This window comes from Mytilus trossulus, unplaced genomic scaffold (assembly GCF_036588685.1).
Source record: "Mytilus trossulus isolate FHL-02 unplaced genomic scaffold, PNRI_Mtr1.1.1.hap1 h1tg000457l__unscaffolded, whole genome shotgun sequence".
Taxonomy (NCBI): Eukaryota; Metazoa; Mollusca; class Bivalvia; order Mytilida; family Mytilidae; genus Mytilus; species Mytilus trossulus.
Window position 1 is genome coordinate 538,344 of NW_026963370.1, and position 10,213 is coordinate 548,556.

The 10,213-nt window shown below is 33.6% G+C and overlaps 1 long non-coding RNA gene across 1 annotated transcript; it reads left to right on the forward strand.

The window, feature by feature from the left end:
- Positions 1-1,134: 1,134 nt before the first annotated feature.
- Positions 1,135-2,735, forward strand: LOC134702425 (uncharacterized). The gene is made up of 3 exons (XR_010104406.1): positions 1,135-1,744; positions 2,175-2,253; positions 2,626-2,735. It is a non-coding gene; the product is annotated as an uncharacterized LOC134702425 (long non-coding RNA).
- The last annotated feature ends 7,478 nt before the right edge of the window (positions 2,736-10,213 follow it).

Here is a 10,213-nt window from a genome sequence, read left to right on the forward strand (position 1 = left end):
TACACACAGATCAGGGAGCGAATTTCGAGTCAAAAGTCATAAGGGAACTCTGTAACTTGACAGGAATGAAGAAGACTCGCACCACTAGCTACCATCCGCAGGGTAATGGTATGTGCGAGAGGTTTAACCGCACACTACTTGGAATGCTAGGAACATTAGAACCACAGCAAAAGAGGAACTGGAAATCCTACGTTGGACCACTCGTCCATGCGTACAACTGCATCAGGCATGATTCCACCGGCTATTCGCCATACTATTTGATGTTCGGCCGCAACCCAAGACTACCAGTGGACATTGCATTTGGTTTGAGGAAAGATACAACAGGATCCAACTACATCAAGGACCTGAAACAGAGACTAGACCACGCCTACACAGTTGCTTCGGAAGCCTCCAAGAAGTCTCAACTTAGACAGAAGGAAGGTTATGACACCAAAGTCCGTGGAGCTACAATACAGAAAGGCGACCGTGTTCTAGTCAAGATAGTTGCATTTGGAGAAGGAAAACATAAGCTAGCAGACAAATGGGAGCATGACCCTTACATCGTACTTGCTCAGCCTAATGCGGATATACCAGTGTTTACTGTACAGAAGGAAAATGGTGAGGGAAGGAAAAGAAACCTACATAGGAATCTCTTACTACCCATCGGATATCTGACAGACACTGAACCACCAGTACAGAGAGAAAAACCCGTACCGAAACCAAGATTAAAGAAGAAACAAACCACACCTGTCACATCTACTAGACTGGAGAGCCAAGTAGTACATTCGGATGAATCATCTGATGAGGAGCCACTTGAGCTTGTAATAGTGGAGCATGATGCTAGCAGTGACACTACCATCACTGAGGAACAGCACGATGACTCTACTGTGACCGAAACAACAGAGGATTCTGATTCTGACGGGGACGCCCATTCCCAGGAAGCTACAGATACGGAAGCAGAAGGGACGGAAACAGAGTCTGTTATTAGAAGCGCTTCGACAGTCAGTAGTGAAGAAAGTCAGCAGGAGGATAGTCCTGATGAAGCTTCTACATCATCTTCACCTGAACCAGTTAGGCGGTCTACTAGAGAGAGACAGCAACCAGCCTGGATGAGATCTGGAAAATTCGACTTATCCAAGTCGGTTGGTACACCAGTTAGTGACAGCGAGTGGTACAAGAAGGTCCAGTTTATTACTTCGTTGGCTGGAACACATCTATTCCGGGATTTGCAGTCAGAAGCAGCAAAGACCATACTCGACATTGTCAAGACACCGTCAGCCAAGAAATGACGAGACGTCATTTGACAGCTGGGGGGAGTATGTGGTAGACTGTATTTTATAGGTTTTACAGTAATTGTGTATATTTTTATATTTAGTTTATTGTGTTATATTTTGTATATTATATGACTTATATTGGGTATAGTATACTAATTACAGATTGTAATTAGTTGATTAGTCTATATATATGCTTTATTCATTTTATTTACGTATTTGACAGTTGGACTTATTGACATACGACATTTTCTACTGGTTTGGGTAACTTTGGTTTGACTGTAGTTTACTTCAAAGGTTTTCTTTTTATGCTTCGGTGGACCGCACACTTTCTTTATTTCTATTGGTCATTATATTTTGGCGCTATATTTCTTTTGTTCTTTTATGCTGGTCATCACTTTTCTATATACTGGTGGACATATTGATACATGCTTGAAGAAATTCTAAGTTTGAACCTATATTCATTTTTAGTTTTCTCTATATTCTATATTCAGGTCAGTTATATTTCTCTACTACTAATTACACGTTAATAGTCCAGATATTTATTATTTTACCTAGAATGACTGTTTAGAATGAAAAGGCCGATGTGTAAATGTTGAATGCGAGATGAATGCTTTAAAACGATATAAAATAGATAAATTGCAGTAAAGTAGTATTTGTTTTCTTAAATTGTTTAAGAGACGTTATTTTCATATTTTCATAAATAAAGTACTTTTAACTAATTTGGTAAATTATTAATCTAATACACATTGTATGAGAATTCGAGTGTTCCGGAATGAATGTGTTAAATACTTTTAAAGGTAAAGATAGAAACATAATATTAGTTACGTGTATTGATTGATTATTTTAGCTAAGAGTACAAATCGTAAACAGGTGGTTTAATACAGTAAAACATGGATTACAATTTGTTTATTTGTTATACAGGTATATTTAATGTAATCCTGGGATGATGTAAATCAATTTCCATAGATATAAATCAGGAGGCCTTTGCACCTCATGCGAGGTAAGCTAAGTGTTATTTTTGTAATGTTCGTATTTTTGTTTGTTGTTATTTTATGCTTACGGCATTCATACAGCATGCAGCTATTGCTTTTAGTTTTCTTAATTTGCTTTGTTAAAGTTTGAGTTAACCGCTTTAGTTAATTTTCGTATATTTGACTTGTTTATTTAATACGAGTCGTTAAGTGCATTTGTACTAGACTTTGTCAGTTACGCTCAACAATATAAGCATATTGTTGTAAATACATGCAGAACAGTTTTATTTATATTTTCTGATAGTAAAACATTTGTTTATCATATTACATGGATAGAAACCTATGTACCAGATTATTATTTGATGAACGGTCAGAGTCTTACTATTGTATTTATTTTTTAGGGTACGTTTTATGTATATTTGTTATTATCCTGAAAACTAGTCCAGAAATAAAAGGAACCATCTTAAAGAAAGTATTGTGTTTATTTAAGCCCTAGAAAGTGCTACTACAAATGTGGTCTAAGAACTTAAAATTAAAAACTTGACAATGGCAACCCGTACTTTTAACCCTCGCATTAAAGTAAAATTCATCAAGATTCACTTAGATAAAGTAAATGTTAATTCTATACCTCGTAGACTTTTATGATAACTCGGAGAGACTTTCGCTAAGCATACTATGTGAAGGCCGCCATTTCAACTCGTTTGACTTTTAAAATCTTTACATCGAATAATATCGGTATATGCCTCTAACATTTTTATCCTGCTTTAATATTTATGTATATTAAGCTTGCAACTTATTCCTAAAACGTTCATTTCTGGTCACACATAACATCTATAAATACTTGTTTTTATGGTTTTATTTTTTTTTATTAATTTTGATTTTGATTATATTTTTCAGTGTTCCTTTTAAAAATAAATTCAGGCAAGCAGATCGGACCCACATGTGTTGTACGAACACACAGTTAGTACAACGATACTGTAAAAATCGCGGGTTGCGTTGGTCAAGTAGTAGGTGCCTCGTCATAGAGAAGTAAAATAACAAAAATACAGAACTCCACATGGAAAATTCAAAGCGGAAAGTCCCTCAACATATGGAAATTCAAAAGCTCAATCACATCAAACAGTAGTTTATCTGTGTTCAAATATCGGAAATTTATTACGATTAGACAAATCAAGATAACAAAAAAAAACTGCGAGAACCTCGGACTCCAAACAACAAGACCTGATACGTCGATTTATTTCTTATGCAGCAAAAAATCTGCAATCTGATTGGTAGACTACCCCGGTGTAAATAACACTCCACCCTGGTTCACCATGGAATAAATAAAATTTTGCCAAATTTAAAAATAAAATGAAATTTTGCCATAAAAAAATAAAATATAAAATTTTGCCAAAATAAAGAAAAAAGAAAAAAAATTAAGAAAATAAATAATAAGAAGAAAATGCAGAGGAAATTTTTTTTTTTTTTTTTTATTATTTTTTTTTTTTTTTTACTCAAAAGATTTTTCCAAAAAATAAAGTAAAAAAGTATAAAATTCATACACCCATTCGGCTGCGCCTCAGGGTGTATGAATTTTCAACAACGGTGTAAAATTCTGTACACCCCTGATTACACCAAGATAACTAATAATATAATACTGAGTGCCAATGAAAACGCAACACTTGGTTTTTCAAAAATAAAATTTATATTAGTAATGATAATCTTTCAAAATAAATTGTTTTTGAAAATTAACTATCCTAACAATAGATCGATATCAAACAAAAATGTTGCATTGTCATCTTTTAGACGCCATAGGTAAACGAACTATTCAATGTCGAATCATCAACTTACAGTCCTAACAAAACAAGTTACAACACCGTTGTGCAGCGCAATCTCGACAGCGCCGTGGAATTAATCATCCCAGACGTTTAATGTGATCTCGAGGAATGTTGTTCCACTTGTCCCGCATATCAAACTCAATCTGACTTTATGATATTGGTGGTGGTTTTCATCGTCTAAACCATGTCCAACCTGATGCGAAATTTGCTCGGTCGGACCAAAATCGGGCGAAACACATGACTTTTGGCCAAGATGGGTGCCAAATGTCTATGTTACCGCCACCGACGGTTTTTGGTACACATTGAATAATTTTTGGTCTACAGAATTCGATATTTACGTCTTACGGCCGTTTAGATGTCACTAAGGAAAGACTTTGGTGCTCTTTAACAATTTCTACGCTAATGGTGCTTTACTGAAATTGCTCGAAAGAATCTACTGTGACCACCATTGAACTCTCGTGACCTTTGTACACCCATCAGAGTCAATATCGAATATGTTTAAGACCAAATGTATCGGTCTGGCTGAGCGTTTCTTGCTTTTTGTACCCGGGATGTCGCTTATCATTAAATGATCCATTTTGGTTGAATTTGTGGATGATTTGGGTTATTGTAGAGGCTACAACTTCAGTCCTCTCGTAATTGTATGCAGTGAAGGCTTCATTGGATCATGCCCAAAACTGCATGTCGCTGGTTGTCAGACAGTCCTGGGATTTACTCAGATGTTTATTGCAGTTTCCTTAAAATAAGGGCGGGAAAATTCATGACATTAGCCAATCTTTAAATGACAAAATCGTGAAAATGGTGCGTATGTTGAAAAGCGGTGAACTCGGTTTATGTCCGTTCAAAATAATCCTTACTTCGCATTTGTTCCAAAAATCACTCAACCGTAAAGTTGTCGTCAATTGTCTTAAAAGTCATTTTAAACCAACTGTACAAAGTTCTCATATAAATGAAATAAAAATTATAAGATTTTTTTGAAAAACAAAAGTGTTGCGTTTTCATTGGCACTCAGTATATCACAAAACGTTTTCGCTGAAAGATCTAAACCAAATCATAAATTAGTAAACCTAAAGTTCCAACTCCCTCAGTCAAAGTTAAAGTCTTTTCGAGCATTAATTCACAAGAATATGCTTATATTTGATTATATCTTTTGAATTAGATTTATCTAAACTTACCATTAAATATAAAGAAAAAACATAGAACACAACACAGGTTGCAAAATAGTGTTGTCATTGCGAAAACAATACTGGAACTAAATCTTAAAACTTTTAACCAGAATATACTAGTATTTTAATAAGAAACTATCAGCTGACCAAAACATTTTAAATTATTTGTTGTTGTTTAATTAGAGTAATAAAGAGTCAAGTATTATAATCTCTAATATTGGATAATTAAAGACTGTGTTGATTGTGTTTCTCAAACTAATTAGTGCGAAAACAAACTTTCATTATAAATTCAACAATTAAAAAAACTCATTTTGACGATATCTCTTAACTTAACTGGTTACAAGATTTTGGTATAATGCGAGATATCTCCTATGGGAGAAAAATTAGCGCAGGATGACTGTAATATAGTTAAAGATTAAGTTGTACTTTATGCCAAATACCATTTCAATAAATGCCATATTTTTGGGTATTTTCATGTTTTTGGGGGAAATTAGCACATATGATAGTATCCAAAAGTACCTATAGTACAGAAAGTTCTTGCTTTTGGTCATTTGTTAATTGAAAACATTCATGAATAAAATACGATCTGAAACCTTTCTAAATAAAATTGAGTAGTCAATGGAATCCCTCTTTTATAAATCTGAATTTCCCAATCTACCAATATTGAAAAGGGTTTACTTCCATATCACCTCTATCATTGAAATATAATTGAAATATAATTATTAAATATAGTATTTCAATTGGTATCAACCCACATTTATAAGATAATTTCATGGTTCACATAACAGATTTAAAAAGTCAACTTTTAAACAAAGTAAAGATAAATCGAAATCATTTGTAAAACAAAATGATGAATAAAGGTTTTAGATATCACAAACTAGTGAAAACATTTACTAAATTGTATCATCGGTTCAAGAACATCATTCGTAAATATAGATCAACATGCCGACATATTATACGTTCATGTATTTCACATCCAATCTTTTAAGGTAATATTTTTTTACAAAACACATAAATGTCGGCATTCACCTCAAACGCTAACCAAACCTTTGAACAGATTTATTCAGAAGGTATGTAATAACGATACCTGGTCAGGTCATTCATATTTTGGGGTCAGTTTTCAAGTTACTAACTCCACCAAGTGTTGAAGTCACGATTTTGTTGACCGTTATAAAATGTTTGATTCACAAATGAAGAGAGATATGTCTTAACTACCATCCCGCACCCTTTTCCCCGAATGTGACTTACCGAATTAGACCCTGTCTGTACGAGCATGAGCAACTACGCTGTTGTCTAATGTGGAGCAGGATCAACTTGCCCTTGCTAGGACTACCCTCTATCTTTTTTTCTAGTTTATGGTGAACCAGTGACTTGACATTGGGACATTTCATTCCCATGAATATTATTTGACCCTGCTCCCAGTCTTTAAACTTTGAAACTTTTGCTTATACTTTACTTGAATAAGCTTGTGATGCTGTCTATTTACGGGGAGGTAGATTAAAAAACAAGAGGCTCTCAAGAGTCTGAATCGCTCACCTTAATTTTTTTGGTTAAATCTCTCATCAATGATTATTTTGGCTTTTCAATTTATTTAAATTTTCTTTGAATCGTCCTATTTTCTTCAAAAGCAAAAAAAAATCATTTTCTCCTATGTTCTATTTTAGCCATAGGAGCTATGTTTCTTGACATACAAGGAAATAAAATATAAAATTTATACTAGATACTCTGTAACTCATTTAGCCTAAGTTTGGCTGAAATTGATACAGCAGTTTCAAAGGAGAAGATTTTTTAAAGTAAGTCAACATGATGAATAAATTGTGAAAAAAGTCTTTAAAGAGCAATAACTCCTAAAGGGGTCAATTGACATTTTTGGTCATATTGACTTATTTAGTTTAAACAATATTTTATTTCAAGAAGTGCACAAAATATAATTATACAATATGAAATACAGGGATTCGGAAACAAGAAAAACTTATATAAATCCGTCTCCCTTTAAAAAAAAAATGACAAAATTAGGAACATAGTATTAGAAACTCGTATAACGTAATTTTCAGTTATTAGCTAACATGTTTATTCTGTGGTTTGCCCGTTACTCAGAAGTCAGTTTGATCGAAAAATGTGATCAACTCGTATTTAAATAATTATAGTGCATGTAACTGAGAAATATGTTAATGTTTCGAAAATAAGGTTACATCAAATAAAGTTTCGAAATCTTAATCGACATCGACATAAAAATAATTGTTACGGACCAAATCTCCCCGTTTCTAAAATAAATCTTTGTACAATTTTAAAAATATTTTCGTTTTCCTCATCACTGATTAGTTCACTACCTGATAATAATGTTTGTATATTATATATTGGTAGTGTAGAAATGGTTTGTGTTCTGATGAGTCGATAATTATGACATTCTAGCAAATAGTGTTTGCTGCTCTCAACTTGCCCACATATACAGAGACTGGAAATAACAATATTTTTCTGGAAAAGGTGTTCATTTAAGCCACTGCAGTTCAACCGGAGTCTGGCGTGAAGTATTTGGCCTTTTCTACAACCAGCATTATAATATGTGGGGACTTTCTTAGTATCTCGATTTATATAATTTTTAAGTGTAAATTTTGAAGGATTACATCTAACATCTTTTGGAAGCCTGTTCCAATCACGAATTACAGATGGTAGGAAAGAATTTTGATAAAAAGTAGTTCTACAGTTCATATTTTGAACATTAAATGCACTTCTAGTATTATAGTTATAGACCTGATATAGTTGTTGAGGTACGATACTACAAAGATAATTAGGAGCTTGATCGTGAAACATTTCGTGAAATTTAATAATTTTATGTCTGGATCTTCTTTCACTCAGAGAAACCCAACCAGTATCAGTATAAAGATTAGATTTAGAGCAAAGCTTAGTGGCACCTGTGACTATACGAGCCGCTTCTATTTGAATGCTCTCTAGCTTGTCCTTTAAGTAAATTGGTATGTTATCCCACACAGTGTCTGCATATTCGAGAATGGGCCTGATGAAGCTGATATATATAACTTGTAGATTATTACGCGATAGCTTAAACTTTAAACTCCTCATAAGATTTAAGCGAGGCGTAGCTTTATCAATAATATAGTTTACATGACTTTCCCAACAACCGTTTTCTTGAAAAATTAACCCTAAATGTTTATGTTCTTCAACCTCTTGTATCAGTGTATCATTAATGTATATTGGTGGATTATGGGGTTTTGCTCTTTTTCTAGATATAGTCATGGTTTCAGTTTTTTTTTTATTAAAATTAACGAGCCATTGTTGAGACCATACGTGAATTTTTTCTATATCAAAGTTCATTAATTCAGCTGTAGCATACTCGTTCTCAACAACTATATATAATGATGTATCGTCAGCAAAAAGTCGGATATTGCATGATATGTCACAGACAATATCGTTTATGAATAATAAAAATAATACAGGGCCTAAAATTGAGCCCTGGGGGACACCTGCTTTAATGATATACACATCAGATGTCTGTCCTCCTATGACAACTCTTTGTCTTCTCTCGGATAAGTAACTTTTAAACCATTTTAATAAGTCCCCCCTTATTCCATATTTTTCTAGTTTGTGAAGGAGGCCTTCATGCCAGGCCCGGTCAAATGCTTTACTGATATCACAAAACACAACTCTTATTTCTTTTCCAAAATCAAGGGCTTTAGCAATATCGGTGGTAATATAAAAAAGTTGATTAACAGTACTATCTCCAGGCATAAAACCTGACTGCAAGTTTGTAATTATTTTATAGCGAGAAAGAAAATTAAATAAATATTTAAAAACACATTTTTCCATCGTTTTACCAATAATAGATAACAGAGAGATTGGTCTATAGTTTGATAAAATTTCTTGAGAACCACTCTTGAAAACTGGTATTACATTTGCTATTTTCCATTCATAAGGATAAATGCATAACTGAAGTGATTTATTGAACAACAGAGCTAGGGGATAGCTTAATTCTAAAGCCGCATATTTGAGAAATCTTGGACTAATGCTATCGGGGCCGGTTGCCTTAGACACATCTAACAAGAGCAGTTGGTCATAAACTTGCTCTTGCGTTATAATTATATTATCTAAAGTATGTAAAATTTCGTCTAAATTTAGATCTGGGATATTTGCAGACTTATTTGTAGATCTTACTTTGCTGTTTACAGTTTATCTTTATCTATAATAATATTCAAGATAATGACCAAACACTGCAAAATTTCCTTAAAATTACCAATTAAGTGGCAGCAACCCAACAATAGGTTGTTTGATTCATCTGAAAATTTCAGGGCTGATAGATTTTGACCTAAGGAGCATTTTTACCCCCATGTCAGATTTGCTCTAAATGCTTTCGTTTTTGAGATATAAGCCAAAAACTGCATTTGATCCTATGTTCTATTTTTAGCAATGGCGACCATGTTTGTTGATAGATCAAAACTTCGGATACAATTTATAAACTAGATACCCTAAGGAACATTCAGTTAAAGTTTGGAAGTATTTGGCATAGTAGTTTCAGAGGAGAAGATTCTTGAAATAGTTTACGACAGACGACAACGGACGCCAAGTGATTGCATAAGTTCACTTGGCCCTTCGGGCTAGGTGAGCTAAAAATGTTTTAGTCATGGTGTTGTCACTTTATTTTTCATATATTTTCATAGATATCCTGTGTCCCTCTTTTTTTCAATTGTGGTGTGATGACAGTTTACAATACAAATTGTATTGCTTACTTCTCTTTCTAAACAATATTAAACATCAACGAAACTCACAGGCAAATTGACAAACTAATGGCATACATTCTGGAGTACAAAAGTTCAACAGATATTACCCTGTTTTTTTATTCCTTCCATTATGTGCATATTTTATGCACATTGTGCACATTGTAAACTTTCTTCAGAGGCATTCGAACATATCAACATACCAGTTTGTTTGGTGACTACTCAGGTAAGAATAGAAACAGTTCAAACCTTTCTAATAAAGCTGATTACATGTTACAG